The sequence below is a fragment of the Podarcis liolepis genome (assembly GCF_965112155.1).
Source record: "Podarcis liolepis genome assembly, chromosome: 5".
NCBI classification, from domain to species: Eukaryota; Metazoa; Chordata; class Lepidosauria; order Squamata; family Lacertidae; genus Podarcis; species Podarcis liolepis.
Genome location: NC_139556.1, coordinates 11451812 through 11474292, shown reverse-complemented (window position 1 = coordinate 11474292; position 22481 = coordinate 11451812). Strand labels below are relative to the sequence as shown.

General features: G+C 45.0%; 1 protein-coding gene and 1 pseudogene across 3 annotated transcripts in view; one reads left to right on the top strand and one right to left on the bottom strand.

Annotated features, from left to right (window-relative positions):
* Positions 1-22481, bottom strand: part of SORBS1 (sorbin and SH3 domain containing 1) — a 202418-nt gene that overhangs the window by 136023 nt on the left and 43914 nt on the right. The window contains exon 1 of one of the 2 annotated variants that reach the window (XM_083505444.1): positions 17710-17894. The exons of the other annotated variant lie outside the window; for it this stretch is intronic. The gene's annotated coding sequence lies outside the window, so the exon portion shown is untranslated. Of the gene's footprint in view, positions 1-17709; positions 17895-22481 lie in introns of those variants that run through there. 2 annotated transcript variants of the gene reach the window in all.
* LOC310707939 (ribosome biogenesis protein NSA2 homolog) lies at positions 19976-20965 on the top strand (annotated as a pseudogene). The gene is made up of 2 exons (XR_014530085.1): positions 19976-20192; positions 20421-20965. The product of XR_014530085.1 is annotated as a ribosome biogenesis protein NSA2 homolog (transcript).

Sequence of the window (22481 nt, the reverse complement as noted above, 5' to 3'; positions counted from 1 at the left end):
TAAATAGAGGAGGGAGAAAGGTTGTTTTCTGCTGCTCCAGAGAAGCGGACACGGAGCAATGGATCCAAACTACAAGAAAGAAGATTCCACCTAAACATTAGGAAGAACTTCCTGACAGTAAGAGCTGTTGGACAGTGGAATTTGCTGCCAAGGAGTGTGGTGGAGTCTCCTTCTTTGGAGGTCTTTAAGCAGAGGCTTGACAACCATATGTCAGGAATGCTCTGATGGTGTTTCCTGCTTGGCAGGGGGTTGGACTCGATGGCCCTTGTGGTCTCTTCCAACTCTATGATTCTATGATTCTATGATTCCTGTGGGCGCCCATAACACAGTCCAGTTTTAAGCTCCATGCCCCCTGCTCCTGGTTACTGTCTCGTGCCGGTGCCTGAGTACAGAAAACACAAGCTCCCTTTCACCCAACCTCTGATGTTTGCTAGGTGCAAACTCCAGGTTTCAAGGCACCCTCTCTGTCTCTCCACCTCCATTTGCCATCACCCCTTTCTCCCAGCCCAGTATCAAGTATAAAAAAGCCAGTTCCTCTTGCTCCCAGTGCTTGACACAGAGCTATGTTCAGTGACAAATCCTCCTGTCTCTCAATTTTATGGGCCCTATAAAACCTGTCCCATCTCCCCCCCTCGATTTCCATGCCTCCCGCTGCCGTCCTTGATAGATGATGGGGCCAAGCGCCATCGCTTCTTCCCTCCTGAATCCTGACCCAAGGCAAACTGCAAATGCGTTTCGTTAAGTTTCATTCACTGCCGCTGTTCCGCCAAGTGCCGAGCACAGCTTCCTGTTCCTGACCCAATTTAATGTCATACTTCACCTGCAAAAAGACCCTCCTTATTTCTGCTGCCGCTCTGCTAAGCGCTGGGCACAACAGCTCTCTCCTGACCCAAAGTAAATATAGGCAATGCAAACACAGCTTTGGACTGCAAACAGACTTGTTCTGCTGCAGCAATTCAACCTCTCCTTTTGCAGCCAGCGCAAATACATGCATTGCAAACAGTCTTGTTCCCCTCCGGCTGTTGGATGAACAGATCCTGTGGATAATTAGACAAACAATCTAATCCTAACTCACCAGAGGCAAAAGCTGCAAAGGGAGGGCTGCCCTTACAATTAAGGATTGTCCCTTACTTCAGTGTGAAATGCTACTGATTCGATACAGGATGCAGTCTGTCCTGTATTTCCTCTGCTGCGACTCGACCTTTCAAAATCTGAACTCTCGCTCGTTTCTTTCACTTTCCAATCTCTCCCCTTCTCCTGCATTTTGTGTCCATTTAGAGCGTAAGCCTGCAGGCAAGAATCTGTCTTGATTCGCACCATCCGCTCCCAGTGCGAATATTGCCTTGACCTACCAACGCCTCCCCTATTGTTTTCCACACGTTTCAAAATAACACATCTCTGTGGGCAAGAGAGAAAATTTAGGACATTTGCAGGGTGTGGGCAAGGCACACCCAGGGCTGCTAAAAATTACCCAAGTTTTTAAGAATTTCAAGGGCAGGGGAACTGGGTGTGTAACAAGTACCGTATTTTTTGCTCTATAAGACTCACTTTTCCCCCTCCTAAAAAGTAAGGGGAAATGTGTGTGCATCTTATGGAGCGAATGCGGGCTGCGCAGCTATCCCAGAAGCCAGAACAGCAAGAGGGATTGCTGCTTTCGCTGCGCAGCGATCCCTCTTGCTGTTCTGGCTTCTGAGATTCAGAATATTTTTTTTCTTGTTTTCCTCCTCCAAAAACTAGGTGCGTCTTATGGTCTGATGCGTCTTATGGAGCGAAAAACATGGTAAGCAGTAGTGTCTTCTCCCAGCCATGGCTAGGGGAAGGGCGACAGTTCAGTGACAGAGCATTTGGAGAGCTGCAAATTTAATCCCTGGCAAGGACTATGCATGAACCCCATCAGAAACCTTGGAGAGCCATGGCCAGTGGAAGCTTGTCCACTCTTCACTTGTGCCGAGAAAGCTCCAAGAGGTTTTCCATGCGCTCCATGCTTTCTGGGCAACGGATCTGAGTGGTTTTCCATTTGCCCTGCCCCTTCCCCCCAGGAAAACCCATTCTTTACTGCTGAACTGGAGCAAACATCCATCTGCAGAAAACTCGACTGATTTCTGCTCCAATTCAGTGGTAAAGAGCAGGTTTTCCCAGGAAAAGGGAAAACCTTTCAGAGAAGCGAAAGTGTCGATGCACCCAAAGTATCTCTCACGTGCAGTGCTGGATTTACGTATAAGCTAAACAAGCTATAGCTTAGGGCCCCACTCTCATGGGGGCCCCAAAAAAGTTTAAAGGGGGGAAAAACTGGGTGTACATTTCCAAAATATAAGATAAAAAACAAATAAAATAAAACCGACATACAGCAACAGTGTTTTGTGTTGTGTAGGCTCCTATGATGTAAGTCATGGGCCCCGCCTGCTAGCCTGCTCCCTAAAATATCACTGGTTTGATCATTTCTATATACAGGGTGCCTACATGAGGGACGCGGGTGGCACTGTGGGTTAAACCACAGAGCTTAGGACTTGCTGATCAGAAGGTCAGCAGTTCGAATCCCCACGACGGGGTGAGCTCCCATTGCTCGGTCCCTGCTCCTGCCCACTTAGCAGTTCAAAAGCACATCAAAGTGCAAGTAGATAAATAGGTACCACTTCGGCGGGAAGGTAAACGGCGTTTCCGTGCGCTGCTCTGGTTCGCCAGAAGTGGCGTAGTCATGCTGGCCACATGACCCGGAAGCTGTACACCGGCTCCCTCGGCCAGTAAAGCAAGATGAGCGCCGCAACCCCAGAGTGGGTCACAACTGGACCTAATGGTCAGAGGCCCCTTTACTTTACATTCTGCATGTGCAAATGGCTTGAGATACCTATTAGGTCCATAAATGACCATATAGCATATACTCAACACAAAAAAACCAGCAACAACATATACAGCTGGACATATAAAGGGCCCCATTACCTTCAGTAGCTTAGGGCCTCATCAAACCTAAATCCGGTCCTGCTCAGGTACACTGTGTGGGAAGACGGCTGATCCCACTGCCCCCATTGGGGAGACCCCAACACTGCACCTGAAAAGGTGTCGCATCATGCCATAGGCTCCTTTCTCAGAGGCAAGATCACGGCCAGAGCCCCAGAGAAACTCCACTGCCACGTAGAGCATAAATACTGTTCAAAGAAGAAAGCACCCTCTGCTGGTTAATTTTACACAGGCAGGGCAAGAAGAGTTAGGCATTTTTGCAGCCCACCACCAAAGGCGCTTGCCTAACATCCGCAGAAATGAATAACAGGCATGTTTGCAGGAAGATGAGGAAAAACATAGTGTCCTGGCTTGCACGAACAGAAGCACTTTTTGACAAGGCAAAGCCATCACTGGATTCAACACACTGCATTCAGAGTTCCTTCTTCTAGGTGATATACATGTCATTGAGCATAGGTTTTACTTCCAACTGAACATAAGAGCCCTGGTGGGTCAACCCCAAAGGCCCCTTGAAGTCCAGTATCTTCTATATCTATCTATCTATCTATCTATCTATCTATCTATCTATCTATCTATCTATCTACAGTGGTGCCCCGCAAGACGAATGCCTCGCAAGACGGAAAACTCGCTAGACGAAAGAGTTTTCTGTTTTGGAGGTGCTTCGCAAAACGAATTTCCTATGGGCTTGCTTCGCAAGATGACAATGTCTTGCGAGTTCCTGCTGGGTTTTTTCCCTCCCCCCCCCCTTTTCTAAGCTGCTAAGCCGCTTATCAGCTGATCTGATCAGCAGATAAACCGTTAAAAGCCGCTAATAGCGCTAATCCGCTAATCCGTCAATGGGCTTGCTTCGCAAGACGAGAAAACCGCTAGACGAAGAGAATCACAGAACGGATTCTTTTCGTCTTGCGAGGCACCACTCTATCTATCTATCTATCTATCTATCTATCTATCTAATCTTTATTAAATTTTCTGTTTTATACTTTAGAATATTCATTTAAACAATCCTAAAATGTCAATGACTCCTCTTCTTCTCTTTCCATGGTTCATTTTGCATATCATAAATCCCTGCAGATTTTACATAAACTAAACCATTCAGTATTCCATTAATGCATCCATCAAAACTTGTTTACACTGTTGAATTTATCTGAATGCTGCCAATGTTTTCAAGTGTACACAATTACCCCCACCTGCATATATTCAATAAACATTTTCCAATCTTCTTTAAACGTATGTTCTTCTTGTTCCCTTATTCTATACGTCAGGTCCACAAGCTGCGCATATTCCATCAGTTTCAGTTGCCATTCTTCTTTAGTTGGGACCTTGCTCTTTTTCCATTTTGGGGCTAACAAAACACAGGCCGCAGTGGTGGCAGACATAAATAGTCTTTTCTGACACCTGGGAATTTCCCTCTGAATGATCCCCAACAAAAAGGACTCTGGTTTTTTGGGGAAGGTGCTTCTAAACATGTTTTTCATTTTATTATGGATTATTTCCCAATACTCTTTTACCCTTTTACAGGTCCACCACATAAGAAAGAACATTCCCTCAACCTCTTTGCATCTCCAGCACTTATCTGATTTAGTCTTATAATTTTTAGCAAGCCTGCTCGGAGTTAAATACCATTTTCAAGTAGTTCTCTTTCGAAGAATAACATGCTGTTAACTTTCAGATCGCTCTTCCAAAGCTTTTCCCAGAGATTAAAGAAGTCCAGCATTTTCTAGTCTCCATGGCCTTTGTGATGTCCCTGGGGAGCCCACAAGCAACAGACTAAACTACACTTCGGTCAGAGAGGCGGCCTCAGAAATCAGCACGGAATCATTTCAAAAAGTCCGGGGCTGCTTCTAGTTTCGCCTCTCATTATCCGTCACACAATTCTTAAAAGCACAAGATGTGCTTACCAAAGAAACAACAATGGACGAGCTCCCTTCTTCCGGCTATATTTCCTGTTTGAACATTCACGGCCGAAGAATGAAAATCAAGAAAAATAAAAGCAAAAAGCATTGTGCTTTCCTAACTTGGTGCTGAGGGTCTGTGATCAATAAAAATGGAGCTACAGGACACAGAGTGGTAATAAAGAAACGTGAAGCATCAAGGTCTAGAGTAGTACAGTAACTTTGACTAACGGGTTCCTGTCCAGCTCTAACATTTATTGCAAAGCACCATTTGCTCCCACGCAGCCATCCATCAAATTTCTCACAGTTGCATGTCAAGCAGGTCAGTAATGGCTGGTTCCCTTCTATTCCCACGCCCGCTCTCAGAGAATAAGATGCAAACAGTTGTTAGCAGAAGCAAGGGTTCCTTCCTGAATATTTCAGGACCATTTTTGCGTATGCGGTTTTCCACACACACACACACACACACACAGCAAAAATTGTGGAAACCTTTTGGAGAAAGTGTACTTCCGAGATTTGATGGCTCATAATGCGGGTGGTGCTGTGGTCTAAACCACTGAGCCTAGGAAGGTCGGCAGTTCGAATCCCTGCAACGGAGTGAGCTCCCGTTGCTCAGTCCCAGCTCCTGCCAACCTAGCGGTTTGAAAGCATACCAGTGCAAGTAGATAAATAGGTACCGCTCCAGTGGGAAGGTAAACGGCATTTCCGTGCGCTGCTCTGGTTTCGCCAGAGTCTTAGTCATGCTGGCCACATGACCCGGAAAAACTGTCTGCGGACAAACGTCGGCTCCCTCAGCCAGTAAAGCGAGATGAGCGCCGCAACCCCAGAGTCATTCATGACTGGACTTAACTGTCAGGGGTCCTTTACCTTTACCTTTTAAACACCTGATTGACTTTCTAAACACTCATGCTCATTGGCTAAATTCAAATGATACTGCATATCAACCTAAGCAAGCTGTGCTTCATTTTTTCTGGTGATTTGGCTATAGCTTTTGATAGAATACAGATAATTGAACAAACTTTGTTGTATTACATTCTTCATTAAATTATCTTTCCACAGATATATAATTTTATGGTATTACTCCCCTACCCCCCCCAAAATGGTGTTATGAGCCATCAAACCTCAGAAACACACTTTTTCCTAAAGGTTTCAACAATTTTGGCCACTGGTGTATACAAGACCAGAGTGAGTAATGTCCTTTAGTGTACATTTAGAGGTGAGTGCACCATGAGGCAGGACGCAGCAGAATTTTGATGCAGCAGAAGGAGAACGGAAACGGCACTGGCAGAACAGCATAAACCAATATCAGAGATGAAACATGTATTTGAATGCCTAAGAAATGTGTTAACCAGAAACCAAAGTGGCAACAAATGAGGTGCCAGGTGAGACACCCCACCCCACCCCCGGAAGATTATTCCATAACTGGGGCACCATGAATGAGGAGATCAGTCTCCGACTGCCACTAAAGATAGTGGAAGGAGGCTGCTCACACAGAAAAATAGAGTGTTTCCACCTTCAAAAGGGACACGGGTGATGCTGTGGGTTAAACCACTGAGCCTAGGACTTGCTGATCAGAAGGTTGGCGGTTTGAATCCCCGCGACAGGGTGAGCTCCCGTTGCTCGGTCACAGCTCCTGCCAACCTAGCAGTTCGAAAGCACACCAGTGCAAGTAGATAAATAGGTACCACTGCGACGGGAAGGTAAACGGCGTTTCCGTGCGCTGCTCTGGTTCACCAGAAGCGGCTTAGTCCTGCTGGCCACATGACCCGGAAGCTGTACGTTGGCTCCCTCGGCCAGTAAAGCGAGATGAGCGCCGCAACCCCAGAGTCATTCATGACTGGACTTAACTGTCAGGGGTCCTTTACCTTTACCTTTTAAACACCTGATTGACTTTCTAAACACTCATGCTCATTGGCTAAATTCAAATGATACTGCATATCAACCTAAGCAAGCTGTGCTTCATTTTTTCTGGTGATTTGGCTATAGCTTTTGATAGAATACAGATAATTGAACAAACTTTGTTGTATTACATTCTTCATTAAATTATCTTTCCACAGATATATAATTTTATGGTATTACTCCCCTACCCCCCCAAAAATGGTGTTATGAGCCATCAAACCTCAGAAACACACTTTTTCCTAAAGGTTTCAACAATTTTGGCCACTGGTGTATACAAGACCAGAGTGAGTAATGTCCTTTAGTGTACATTTAGAGGTGAGTGCACCATGAGGCAGGACGCAGCAGAATTTTGATGCAGCAGAAGGAGAACGGAAACGGCACTGGCAGAACAGCATAAACCAATATCAGAGATGAAACATGTATTTGAATGCCTAAGAAATGTGTTAACCAGAAACCAAAGTGGCAACAAATGAGGTGCCAGGTGAGACACCCCACCCCACCCCCGGAAGATTATTCCATAACTGGGGCACCATGAATGAGGAGATCAGTCTCCGACTGCCACTAAAGATAGTGGAAGGAGGCTGCTCACACAGAAAAATAGAGTGTTTCCACCTTCAAAAGGGACACGGGTGATGCTGTGGGTTAAACCACTGAGCCTAGGACTTGCTGATCAGAAGGTTGGCGGTTTGAATCCCCGCGACAGGGTGAGCTCCCGTTGCTCGGTCACAGCTCCTGCCAACCTAGCAGTTCGAAAGCACACCAGTGCAAGTAGATAAATAGGTACCACTGCGACGGGAAGGTAAACGGCGTTTCCGTGCGCTGCTCTGGTTCACCAGAAGCGGCTTAGTCCTGCTGGCCACATGACCCGGAAGCTGTACGTTGGCTCCCTCGGCCATTAAAGCGAAATGAGCGCCGCAACCCCAGAGTCAGTCACGACTGGGCCTAATGGTCAGGGGTCCCTTTACCTTTACCTATCTTCAAATATCTCAAGGCTGTCACATGGAAGAGGAAACAAGCTTGTTTTCTCCTGCTCCGGAGGGTAGGGCCTGAACCAATGGCTTCAACTTACAAGAAAGGAGATTCTGACAAAACACGAAGAAGAACTTTCTGACAGTAAGAGCAGTTCGACAGTGGAAAGAAGTCCCTCAGAAGATAGTGGACTCTCTCCTTCCTTGGAGTAATTGTTATTAATAATAATAATTTATTATTTATACCCTGCCCATCTGGCTGGGCTTCCCCAGCCACTCTGGGCAGCTTCCAATAAAATATTAAAATACAGTAATGCATCAGACATTAAGAGCTTCCCTAAACAGGGCTGCCTTCAGATGTCTTCTAAAAGTCTGGTAGTTGTTGCTCTCGTTGACATCTGGTGGGAGGGCGTTCCACAGGGTGGGCGCCACTACCGAGAAGGCCCTCTGCCTGGTTCCCTGTAACTTGGCTTCTCGCAGCGAGGGAACCACCAGAAGGCCCTCGGAGCTGGACCTCAGTGTCCAGGTAGAACGATGGGGGTGGAGACGCTCCTTCAGGAGGTTTTGAAGGAGAGGTTGGGTGGCCATCTGTCATGGATGCTTTAGCTGAGATTCCTGCATTGCAGGGGATTGGACTCTACAATTCTATGATGCTATTATTGTGGATAGGTGTGCAGTAAGATAACTACGTGCCTTCACTTCTGAATACTGAAACATGGATGCTTGCCTGAAGTCCATGCCACAAGAAGCTGGTTATCTCTTTCTTTCATGATGAGTGGAGAAGCTGTTAAAGGAGTCTTGATGTGATGGACTACATGGAATTGGCGGAAATGACTGGTAGAATCCGAGACCGGGGAGAAGAGTCGGTGGAAGAAGATTGGAAGAAATTTAAAGACTATTTACAGAAGTATTGCAAAATTAATGAATGTTAGAATGTTTGATTGAAGTTAAGCGGTTTCTAGCTGTAATGATATAAAAAAATATGGAAAAATTGGATTTCTAAATAGGTAAAAATTTAATGTTATAATATATTAAGATCAAAGATCAGGATAATGAGGGAAAGAAATTGCTGAATTAATTAATTGAACTGAAACACAAAAAAGGGAGGTATGAGGAGGTCAGGGAAACAAGGATATGAATGTAAGATATGGAAAGGTTGATTTTTTATTTTTATTTTTTTCTGTAAGTGTACTTTTTATTATTCTGTATTTTTCTTGTATTTTTATTTTTGTCTTTTACTTTTGTATTTCTTGTTTTTATGTAATTCCTTTTTCTGAAACTTTAATAAATATTTTATATAAAAAAAGGAGTCTTGGTGTTCTATTTCTAAAAAGGTAAAAGTAAAGGTACCCCTGACAGTTAAGTCCGGTCGCGAATGACTTTGGGGTTGTGGCGCTCATCTCGCTTTACTGGCTGAGGGAGCTGACAGGAACAGAGATAAAGGATGAGATGTTCCTCCTCAGTTCTTCTTCAACTTGAAGCTAAGTTCCTCTTCCTCAGAAGCGACTCCAAGATGGAAAAAACAACACTTGCCTTTGCAATGTTTTCACCTTCCAGTTATCTCGAAGGAACAGCATTGTAGTTTTGAGTCTGTCAAAATCAACATTCTTTGCGGTGGTTTCCATAAATGAAACCTTTTGCCTCCTTTTTCCTGGGCTGCATAACAAGCCCCATTATTGATCTTATATTATTATTATTATTATTATTATTATTATTATTATTATTATTATTCTGAGTGAGGAGGGGGAAGGGGAGTTGGTAAATACAAGACTATCACGCCTCAATACAACATGTTTGAACTGCTTTAGAATCATAGAAACATAGAGTTGGAATAGACCACAAGGGCCATCGAGTCCAACCCCCTGCCAAGCAGGAAACAACTCAACTATTCTTCAGCAGATTTTCCTGAAAAGGGTCTGGATTATGGGTATCAACCTAGGTGGAACTAAGTGCAGGTCCAAGGTGCAAATTTGGTTTGGGTTCTTTGCTGGGCTTTACTCAGCATGATTGCTAATACCATCCCTGCCATTCCCTGGAGGCCTGAAGCAGCAATTTTATTTAGTTGTTTGTTTAACAAGATTTATACAATGCTTAATAAAAATAAAAATAAAAGCCATCAGGCAGTTTACATAAAATGGCATAAAATATTCATTTAAAATTATCGCCGAAAACAGACCTTGAAAGAGTAAACACAATAAAGTTATCAAAATACAGATAAAATCAGCTGTTTAAAGAACGAATGTACATAATAAAGGGGACACGCCTGAACAAAAAGGTTTTTAGCAGGCATTGAGAAGTTTGCAAACTGGTCTTCTTATTAAGAAGGTCTTTGGCAACTACTGCGATTCCATTCAACGACAACTTTTATTTGGGAATAAATAGTCACAGGATTAGCTCTTTGGTACGCGGTTTTGTGGAGAGCCCTTCGGCCACATTCTTTGATCCCTAATATAGCAGCAGCTTTGTTGCCTGGTAAGCAATCTCTTGACAAGAAAGGATGGTGAGAGGAACTGCGTATCCTGCCCGGGTCCCAACACTCTGAGCTGCATAGAGACATCTCCCCAAGCAACATTGTGGCACATTAATAGGAGCTTCTAGCTGTCAGCAGGAAGAGGGGGAAAGTGGTTCGTTTAGGTAGGGAAGTCCTGCTTAATTATCCTCCAGAATGCATGTGGCATTTAGAGAGATCTGCATATCCTCCTGAACTTTAGCAGGATCTGCGATGGAATGCCCTGGGACGCTGGAAGACGGACGCGCTGCAATGTGTGCACCTGTCATTCGCCACTGGCCTTATGATAGGCAGCATGGACAAATCGAGGCTGGCAGCCAATTGACATAATCTTGCGCAGCTTTCCTATGAGCTAGTTGCAACACATCTCACCATATAATGGATTGAGGCTGAATCCTGACAAGACAGAAGTACTGTTTTCGGGGGACAGGGGGCGGGCTAGTGTGGAGGACTCCCTGGTGCTGAATGGGGTAACTGTGCCCCTGAAGGGCCAGGTGTGCAGCCTGGGAATCATTTTGGACTCACAGCTGTCCATGGAGGTGCAGGTTAATTCTGTGTCCAGGGTGGCTGTCTACCAGAAGCGGGTTAGTCATGCTGGCCACATGACCCGGAAGCTGTACACCGGCTCCCTCAGCCAATAAAGCGAGATGAGCACCACAACCCCAGAGTCGGTCCCCTTTACCTATGATTTCCCTAGTCATGACCATTGCTCTTTGGCATACTGTTGTGCCAAAGGTAATGAACACCTAGCAATAGGAGGACTTCATTACAGCCAGAGTATTCTGCTCCAGGCAGTAGTGCCAGACAGATAGGAGGGGTTCCAGAAATTGAAGCAAGAAGTCGTCAAATAAATCCATGTTGTGGTTCCAGACAGACGATGACCAAGAAACAGTGGGGGAAATCATTTCAGAACTCATCTCACTGTATATCTGCTAAGAACCATAGCCAAGCGAAAGCAGCAATGGGACAGTTTGTGCTAACTCAGTCTGCCTAGATTTTCTGCTTCCTAAACTTTAACTGACTTCTAAAAATAGGTTGAGGAAAGATACATTATGCCCTTTTGTGCGATTTCAAGTTAGTCCAGCCGTTCAGACGCCAATCAAATTTTCTCCCTCTTTCCTAACTCCTGATCCTAATTTTTCCTCATGACCTCCAGTCTCTTCTCCCTTGCTTCTAATCTCATATCCCGTTCCACTTGCAATCTTGACCCCCCCCCCCAATCCAAAGTAGAATTTACAAAGAACACCCAAATTTCCCCTTGGTATCCACTCTTGTAAACAGAGCATTTTAGAGCTAGTTATCTGGCCAAACTCTTGCCAGTGTCCTTAAGAAATGCCTTTATTGAGCTGTTTCCAAGCAATGCCCACTGCAGTCTTGGATGGTCACCACAACAAGGACCCGGATAAAAGGCAGATTTTGTATTTGTGGTCAACCTCAGGTGGAATAAATAAATAATAATAATAATAATAATAATAATAATATTTTATTATTTATACCCCACCACCTGGCTGTGTTTCCTCAGCCACTCTGGGCAGCTCCCAAAAGAATATTAAAAACACGATAAAACATCAAACATTAAAAACTTCCTGATACAAGGCTGCCTTCAGATGTCTTCTAAAAGTCAGATAGTTGTTTATTTCCTTGGCATCTGATGGGAGGGCATTCCACAGAGCGGGTGCCACTACTGAGAAGGCCCTCTGCCTGGTTCCCTGTAACCTCACTTCTCGCAATGAGGGAACCGCTAGAAGGCCCTCAGTGTTGGAACTCAATGTCCGGGCAGAATGATGGGGGTGGAGACGCTCCTTCAGGTATACTGGACCGAGGCCATTTAGGGCTTTAAAGATCAGCACCAACACTTTGAATTGTGCTCGGAAATGTACTGGGAGCCAATGTAGGTCTTTCAGGACCGGTGTTATATGGTCATGAAGGCCACTCCCAGTAGAGACCCAAGAGATCACTTTCTGAAACTTTTGTTCACATAAGGAAGCAGGCACACCCCAGCAGAAATGGTATAGTTTCTTTTGAGTGACAATAACAGACAAAGTGGCCCCCTAAGAACTGGCTGGGGGGGCGGAACAGGTAAAGGCGTTAGATAAAATTCCTATAAGTTGTTGACATTTGAAAGCTTCCTTTGAAATCATAAAGGATTTGAGTTTGTTGGTGCTCCTAGTAACCTCTCGAACATCATGGATTTTGGCATATTATGGGTGGATGTTCGGCATCATTTTATTAATACTATTGCTACAAAGTTTGTCATGGCCTTTGGCTACAATAATAAACTTACAAACTGTTTAACGGTATACAAAGAACACCAGGAAGCCGAGGCAGATTTCAGTGGGGAGAGGAGAGATGAGATTTGAGCTCCCCTTTTAAACTAGGTTTATCCTCCCTGAAGTAGCCTAATCATTTGGTGTTTTTCCCCCAATCTAAAAAAGTCTTATAAGCCATCGCTACATTTTTGGCAATACACTGTGTGAAGAATGACTGCCTTTTGTCTACTGCTCATCAGTTTAATCCAAATACTGCACTTTCTCCAATTCAATGATATCAAAAGCAGGGAACACAAAGCTATCTTGCTGGCATTGCTCAAAAAGTCTCATCCATGGCTTTACAATATGCCAGGACTGGTTAAGAATGCATTTTAATCTTTAATTAAATTAAATTTAATCTGTAATTTTAGTTTTAATCTTTGGGGAAAACTTTGAAGGAGAATTATCTGAAAATGATTTACAGGTGCTATTTAACTCTGAGCAGACTCGCCAAGATATATTAAGAGCCCTGCAGGATCAGACCAAGCACCCATCTACTCCAGCATTCTGTTCTCACAGGGGCCAACTAGTGTCAGGACGATGTCAGCGGCTCCCAGCTGGTTGCCCAGGAAAGCATAAAGAAAAGGAAAAGTTTCTTACAGCCCTTTTTTATTTCCAACTTTACGGAGAGAGACTATAGAAGCCAGCCTCTTAGATGATGGTGTTTGTGGCATTCGTACGGAGCTCCCGGTCGTCTCACAGACTATTGACCCTTACACCACTAATCCGTGGCCACAAACCAGGTTCTCCCCGGTTTGTCAGGTTCTCAAGTTAACAATGAAGATGGTAGTTTATTGTATTGAAAACTTTCAATGCATTCAAAACGCTTTTACCCTTTACCCTCTTAGTCTTATTTTATCCTGGCTCTAACTCTTCTACCTCCCTTCACACAAGAACCAACTGCACTAACTGTCTATTTCCATCTGTCTGCCAATTGCTTTCCCAACTGCCTTTCCCCAACCAACCAACCATCTAAACCTCAGGCTAAGCCCTTTTATAAACAGGTAGGCTCCACCTCTGGCTTTTCTATTAGTCTACCTATTAACACTTTCTCTCCCCCTGTACAGTGGTACCTCAGGTTAAGTACTTAATTTGTTCCGGAGGTCCGTACTTAACCTGAAACTGTTCTGAACCTGAAGCACCACTTTAGCTAATGGGGCCTCCTGCTGCCGCCGTGCCGCAGGAGCACGATTTCTGTTCGCATCCTGAAGCAAAGTTCTTAACCTGAAGCACTATTTCTGGGTTAGCAGAGTCTGTAACCTGAAGCGTATGTAACCTGAAGCATATGTAACCCGAGGTACCACTGTATAGGCATTTTCAAAAGAACGGGCAAACGGCACAGCATTGTCCCGAGTGACTCTCTACCCCCTATCTCTCCCACCTCCTCATTCGTCATCATCATCATCTCCTATATGGGTGCTGCTATGTGCCCTCTGTCTTTGAGCTCTTTGCTCTCTTACTTTAAAGGCTCGCCGGGTTCTGGGAGATGGAATGCTTTCTAATAACAACATGTCAGCTGGGTGTTGTTCTGGCTCTCTCATGATTTCCCAGCTTTCCCCCTCATCTGCCTCTGAGCTGCGACCTCCCTCAAACCCCTGTTGTCAATCTATACTGTCTTCCTCTTCCTCCTCCCTGGAAGGGGTCAGGATGGGGAGGGGGTCTTCACCATTTCCTTCTCTGCCCACTCCCTGGCATCTAGATGCCCAGGAGAAGCTTGGAAGCAGAACTTGTGAGGAACAGCACTCCCCTCTTTTAAACCCTGTTCAAATTGGTGGTCATCTCATGGAAGCCAATGCCATAGTTTTAACTGTGCGCTGCAGGAATAAGTACAGTGGTACCTCAGGTTAAGTACTTAAATCGTTCCGGAGGTCCGTTCGTAACCTGAAACTGTTCTTAACCTGAAGCACCACTTTAGCTAATGGGGCCTCCTGCTGCCGCCGCTGCGCAATTTCTATTCTCATCCTGAAGCAAAGTTCTAAACCTGAAGCACTTTTTCTGGGTTAGCGGAGTCTATAACCTGAAGTGTATGTAACCTGAAGCGTATGTAACCTGAGGTACCACTGTACTTCCTTTTGGTCTTCACTCAGTCTTCCAATATTCAGTTTCATTGCATGTCCTTGACTTCTAGCACTGAGGAGAAAATTTTACGAACTTCCATCACTTCACCTCTTTTTTGCCTTTTCTCTTAAACTAAAAAGAACCAAATTTCTAACTTTTCCTCAGAGGGAAGCAGTTTCATCCCCTTTATAATTTTGCCTGCTTTCCCCCCTGAACCTTCCCCAAATATATCCTTTTTGAGGTGATGCAACCAGACCTGTGAAACAGTAGGTGTGGTTGTGCCGTTTATTTGTATAATGGTGCTTCGATACTGGAAGTTTTGTTTTCTGCTTGGGAACTTGAAGAACTTGCTTCCAGTCAGATCAGGCCATTCTGGGCTAGACCTTAGGAGAAAGAAACTTTGTATGCACTAAGGACAACTCATGCAAGAGTCAGCGATGCGGTGCAGAAATAGCCAAAATGTTGTTTTTCCTCAGATGCAGTAGCACATTGCCTTATTTGCTGCAAGTATAGGACACGCCTCACTCAATATGCCTGCCTACATTTACTTGCGAGTTAACAGTGTTTTTCCGGATGGAATAGGACCATATTTTCAGGACTCCCGTCGAAGCAGATGCAACAAGACCTTTGAAACCCTCGAACTAAAATCCCTTTCGACCAACTTACCCTCAAGGCTAAACCAGATACAATTTCAAATGTGCGTGCGTTAAATGCAAATAACAGCTGGTGGAAAGGCTTAGCGCTACTGGGGTCATAGCAAGTGGGAAGGGTGTGAACCATGGGTAGGCAAACTAAGGCCCGGGGGCCGGATCCAACCCAATCGCCTTTTAAATCCGGCCCAAGTGTTGTTACATGAGTAGAATGTGTCCTTTTATTTAAAATGCACCTCTGGATTATTTGTGGGGCCTGCCTGGTGTTTTTACATGAGTAGAACATGTGCTTTTATTTAAAATGCCTCTCTGGGTTATTTGTGGGGCCTAGGAATTTGTTCATTCGCCCTCAAAATACAGTCCAGCACCCCACAAGGTCTGAGGGACAGTGGACCGGCCCCCTGCTGAAAAAGTTTGCTGACCCCTGGTGTAAACCCTGTCCTTACCTACTACAGAAGATTGTTCCTTGAAAGCTGCTTTTTCAGCAAGAGGAAATCTCCCTTTGGCACCAACTACGGAAATGTATCATTCCCCCGCCACTGGTTGCCGTTTACATTTTAAGAGGAATATCCACATTACAGTGGTACCTCAGCTTAAGAACAGTCCTGTTTAAGAACGAGTCGGTTTACGAACTCCGCAAAACCGGAACTAGTGTCTTGGTTTAAGAACTTTACCTCAGTCTAAGAATGGAATCCGAACAGTGGACGGGCACCAGCCTCATTAGGGAAAGCGCGCCTCGGTTTAAGAACAGTTGCAGTTTAAGAACGGACCTCTGGAACGGATTAAGTTCATAAACCGAGGTACCACAGTAAATGCAAAGCCATGTTCAACATTATGTCTGGTTTGGCCCTTAATTTAGATCAGTGTTGAAGAGAACAGAAGCGTGCTTGGCACTCTGAATATTATACCATATTTTTCGCTCTATAAGACGCACCAGACCACAAGACGCACCTAGTTTTTGGAGGAGGAAAACAAGAAAAAAAATATTCTGAATCTCAGAAGCCAGAACAGCAAGAGGGATCGCTGCGCAGTGAAAGCAGCAATCCCTCTTGCTGTTCTGGCTTCTGGAATAGCTGCGCAGCCTGCATTCGCTCCATAAGATGCACACACATTTCCCCTTACTTTTTAGGAGGGAAAAAGTGAGTCTTATAGAGCAAAAAATACGGTAATCTTGTTCTGAATAGTGGGTCTGAATTAAAACATAATGGGGGACCACGAAGGGGCAGAACTACCTTTCTGGTTCCAGTACCAATGCCATCCTTATCCATCTGCTACCTCTTTCCTCCAGCTCTTCAAACAACCACATCAACATGTTTGCCGCCACATTCAGGCATCACCACCAGTCTGGAAATTTTGCAGAGTTGGGGACCGACACATTACACTTCAAGCAATGGATTTGTGTGTGGGAAGGGTGATAATTTTAAAATAGCTGTAAACTAAACTGAACATATGGCACTTCCCTGCATTGCTTCATAATTCTCATATGCAATGACTTTTATGTAAAGTGGTGGGGGGTTTTTTGGTGGGGGGGGAATCAAAAGGGTTTCAAACCAGACGCCTACACATTTTTTTTTCCTGCTGCAAATGACGCACGCTGCAGTTTGGTTGAAAGAGTGGAACATAATCCTACAGAAATTGACTTTTTGAGAAAAGTATCAATCAGGAAGGTTTTCCAAATTAGTAAAACACAGAATATCAAAGTTGTCCCTTTTCAAAATCCCTCTTTCATCAATATACACATCAACCGCAAGACAACAACAACAAAAGGAGAATAACTGAGCTGTTTCCCAATATTCTCTAGGGAGTATTTTGCTATTTGCTGAATTTAGCTAATGTACTCATGAAAGAGAATCGCTGCTTCCACGGTTTTCTCAGTTTTGCTCCGACATGGTAAACACACAAAGGAATAAAACATCTACTAACTGGCTATGAAGTTTGACGAAATCTCAGAAGGTATGTGCAGCCTGATCTATGCATGCTCCCTCAGAAGTATCCCATATGTTCAGCTGCTCTTACTCATGGGAAAGTATACTTAGGGTTGCATCACCAGTAGCTTTCTCTACAAGCAACCAAACCTGATTTGGCACTGAGCAAATAATGCACATAAAACCGTTAACTACACAAAGAAACCTGAGCCCCAGATTAACATCTGCAATCTTGGCTCCTCTGTGGGCTTTAACAGATTTGCATCCACATTTCATTATTACAACACAAAGAAAGAAAACTGCTGATGATCTACCCTTTAGCCCTGTTTACCTTCTGCCAGTAAAACTTGTTAAATGCACTAGAAAGACTCCACAGAAGGTAGTAGGGATTTAAGAGTTAACTTTGCCGGAAAGATTATATGCAACAGTTCCAACTGAATCTGCCTTCAAATGCGGAGGAAATCCCATTTTCACTGAAGAACTTCTTTTTTTTAAAAAAAAAAGACTAATTCAAACCTTGGGAAGTTTTAAATACTGTACTCACTTGGCAAGGTCAACGGCACATCGAAATTAAGAGTCCACAGAAAGTTGGAAGGGAAAGCCCCAACATTGCTGGTAATCCGGAATGCAACTGACGGAGAGCGCAGTGTTTTCCTTTTTTTGGAAGTGCGCAGTCAAATGCATTTGCATAATGCAAGCAAAGAACATGAAATGCAAGCAAAGCCCTCTACTAGCCGCAGGAGGGGGTGCCATTAGGGGGAAATCCTTCCCCCATGGCTGAAGTTCAGCCTCCTCATTAAAATACAGAGTGGAAACAGCTGCTGCGAAAAGGAAGGGAATAGTCCAAGCAGCTTCTTCTGGAAATCTTGGCACACAGGCCGGTTTCCCAGTAGTCAGAAAGTACCCTGCCTTCAAAAAGTTCTGCTTCCTCATTGCAAGCATGGATTTTCTTTAGGATCCGAGTCTGGCAACTGTGTACCCCGACCCGCATTTCATGTGCAACCTCACAGCCTGGAGACTTTATAAAACTATATTATTGTGGAGGTTGGCGGGGACAGGAATAGCTAAGTCTGCTGTTCCAGCTGGGGGGGGGGGGGAGAGTTATGCCTTCAAAGACAGGATGAGAGCCATACAGCGTTCTTCCTTCCTGTCCACACAATCGAAAAGGCTTTGCAGAGATTGGGGTGGGGGGGTGTTTTTTGGAGAGGGGGGCAGGAAGCTGTCTGGTCGCAGCGGTGGTTACCTTGCTGGGAACACACACAGCGAATGGAGCACCTGTTTTAAAATAAACATTCTTTCTGTTACGAAATGACAAAACTGATAACACTGTCGCTGTTCAGAAACAAACAACCCATTTTCTGAAAGCGGGAAGGGGGTGTTACCACTTGCAGAGCCAAAGTTCTGTGTTAAAAGAATTGGGGGGGGGGCAGAGAAGCTAATTCAGGATGCAGCGCAAAAAGGGGGAAACATTTCCAGTTCAGGGGCCACCGTGCGTTCCAGGCAACCTTCCAAGGGCCACATGCCAGGAGTGGGCGGGGCCAGTCTCAAAAGTGGGTGGGGCTACAAGTGTAAAGCTTACCTTTGTACAGCAAGCTATTTTCAGCACACCAATCTTAAGGTAAAGGGGTAAAGGGACCCCTGACCATTAGGTCCAGTCGTGACCGACTCTGGGGTTGTGGCGCTCATCTCGCTTTATTGGCCGAGGGTGCCGGCGTACAGCTTCCAGGTGATGTGACCAGCATGACTAAGCCGCTTCTGGCGAACCAGAGCAGCGCACGGAAACACCGTTTACCTTCCCGCTGGAGTGGTACCTATTTATCTACTTGCACTTGATGCGCTTTCAAACTGCTAGGTTGGCAGCAGCAGGGACCAAGCAACGGGAGCTCACCCTGTCGCGGGGATTCGAACCACCGACCTTCTGATCGGCAAGTCCTAGGCTCTGTGGTTTAACCCACAGCACCACCTGCATCCCTTCTTAGGGAATCTTGGGGAAGTTTTAATGTTTGATGTTCTATCGCTTTATTATTATTATTATTATTATTATTATTATTATTATTATTATTATTATCCTGCATCCAGGCAGGCAAGAGGAATTATCAGGGTTCAAGGAAACAGTCCAGACAGGCATAAACACCTACAGAGGTGTTTATGTGGGTGGAACAGGGCCAGCGAATGGGGGTAGCCTGGGGGTAGCCAAGGGCCAAACAACGAGGTCTGGGGGCCATGTGTGCCCACCCCCCAGATCTGAGGTTCCCCTCCCATGTAGTCACTGCACACTGATCAATTGTGAAGCTGAGGTTATATTAACTGGGAGGAAATCCTTTGTGAACAAAATCAAAGTTATTCTATTTATATTTGTACCCTTTGAAATGCCTACGTGAGGGAATCATTCAAGCCTCAACATGGTTATGAATTTACTTGGGTGGCTGTTTCAGGCACACACACACACACACACACACACACACACACACACACCGTGTTATTTAGAAGTCACGATTTTAACACAGCTCGAAAATTATGCTACGAAGCAGAGGGAGCGCTTCCGTATGCAACGTCATTCGGCTCAGCTTGCGATACGGGCAAACGCTTGCAGGCACACACACTTATGGCGTGTGGGTGGGTGTTCCTGACGCTGGCCCAGGCCCGCAGTGCTGCTGTCAGAGTTGCATAGGGCAAACATGAAAGGCAGGTGGCACATGAATGCACGGAATGGGAAACCGGCAAATCCAGTCCTCTTCGTACTTCTTATCGGCTGCTCGGCAAAGGCCGACAATCAGGATTGCAAAGCGCTTTTAAAACGAGCAAAACGATTCCGAGGCACCGCGGCACCATGCCACAAAATGAGTACATAGAGTTACATCGGAAGCAATATGGTTATCGTTTGGATTACCATGAGAAGAAGAGGAAGAAAGAGGGCCGTGAGGCTCATGAACGCTCAAAAAAGCTAAGAAAATGATTGGACTGAAAGCTAAACTTTATCATAAACAGCGCCATGCAGAGAAGATACAGATGAAAAAGACTACAGTGGTACCTCGGGCTACATATGCTTCAGATTACAGACTCCGCTAAGCCAGAAATATTACCTCAGGTTAAGAACTTTGCTTCAGGATGAGAACAGAAATTGTGCTCCGGTGGTGTGGCAGCAGCAGGAGGCCCCATTAGTTAAAGTGGTGCTTCAGGTTAAGAACAGTTTCAGGTTAAGTACGGACCTCCGGAACGAATTAAGTACTTAACCCGAGGTACCACTGTATTAAGATGCATGAAAAGAGAAATACCAAGCAGAAAAATGATGACAAGACCCCAGAAGGAGCTGTGCCAGCATATCTGCTGGACAGAGAGGGTTAGTCTAAAGTTCTCTCCGACATGATTAAACAGAAGCGATATGAGAAAGCTGGGAAATAGGAGGTTCCTGTACCCAAGGTTCGTGCTCAGGGAGAAACAGAAGTGCTCAAGGTGATCCGTACAGGAAAGAGAAAGAAGGAGGCTTGGAAGAGAATGGTTACTAAAGTGTGTTTTGTTGGGAGTGGCTGTACCCGAAAGCCACCTAAATATGAACGTTTCATTCGGTCAATGGGTTTACGATTCAAGAAGGCCCATGTAACACATCCTGAACCTAAAGCCAATTTTTGCCTACCTATTCTTAGTGTAAAAAAGAATCCCTCTTCTCCTCTGTAGACATCTTTGGGGGTAATTACAAAAGGTACCGTCATCGAGGTGAATGTGAATGAGCTTGGTCTCGTGACGCAAGGAGGCAAGGTCGTCTGGGGAAAATATGCACAAGTAACCATGATATCATGATATGATAGCCATGTTCAAATATATAAAAGGATGTCATCTAGAGGAGGGAGAAAGGTTGTTTTCTGCTGCTCCAGAGAAGCGGACACGGAGCAATGGATCCAAACTACAAGAAAGAAGATTCCACCTAAACATTAGGAAGAACTTCCTGACAGTAAGAGCTGTTCGACAGTGGAATTTGCTGCCAAGGAGTGTGGTGGAGTCTCCTACTTTGGAGGTCTTTAAGCAGAGGCTTGACAACCATATGTCAGGAGTGCTCTGATGGTGTTTCCTGCTTGGCAGGGGGTTGGACTCGATGGCCCTTGTGGTCTCTTCCAACTCTATGATTCTATGATTCTAACCAACAATCCAGAAAATGATGGGTGCATTAACGCAGTTCTGCTTGTCTAAGTGGCATCTTACAGTCTTGGATACACACAGTTACTTTTCCAAGGAGAACCATGACTTCCTCAAAACATTTGCAGAAAAAGAACTTGTTGTGTCAAAGCATCAGTATGCGAAGTCAGGAAATGGATTCTAAGAACTGTTTTTCACTGAACCTTACAATCAATTAAAGGAAACCATTGTGGGCCCAAACTAACTATAAAAAAACAACAACCCAGCAAAATGTGCCCGTGCAACAACAGTGCAGCATCTTCAATTGGAGAAGGTCTAAAGGGCTCAAGCTCTGAAACCTGCGCAGTTATTCCTCCTTTCCAATGTGGGCTCCTGTGCAGCAAGGAGGGGGTCAAAGGCACATCCGAGTCTTCCTCCTGCTCAGCATCACTGCTCCAGAACGGAAGGGAGAGCTGAATCTTCTTCAGACTCCCACCTTCACCAGGTTTCTATAACCAGAGAAATCCCCGTGGGAGGTAGCTGGCCTCTCATGAGCCACCTACGTTTTCCATGGAACTGGGCTGCATTCATGCCTCTCTGGCGCCCGGTTTGCTGCACACCCCCATCCAGTGTTTGAAATTAGGCGGGTGCCGGGCGCATTCTGGACCTGGTTATCGACCGCTTGAAGATGGCTGGGCGCCAAGATGGAACCTGAAATCTCCACCACCTGGAAGTGCATGCCTGGGGAACACTGAATCAGTGTTTTCACACACTAATACCACACCCTGTAGAATTCTATCAGGTATATTTTATCTGTATAATCGGAAAGAATTTCGGGAAGCAAACTGCTTTTTCTGTGCAGCCTGAGCAGGAGGAGTCACCATTAAGAAAAAGAGGTTGGAATAGGTCAATATATATTTGTGGATTGTCCCCTGGATCAAGGGACTTGTCTTCTTCAAGTTCTCAAAGCTCTTATCCTTGCTCAAGGTTGTCATCTGAACTTACCAGATGTTTAACTGAGAATCACAGTCACCCCATCATTTGAAAAATAAAGACTTTAGAGTCGTCTTACCCCAAAATGGCAACTAGACATGTCTAGACAACTAGACACTGGCGAAATCCAGCATTGTCTGAGCTCTGCACATGCAGTTTTCTCCTGATTGAAGTGCAGAGTGCTTGAGAACCAGGACATTCGCATACAAACCA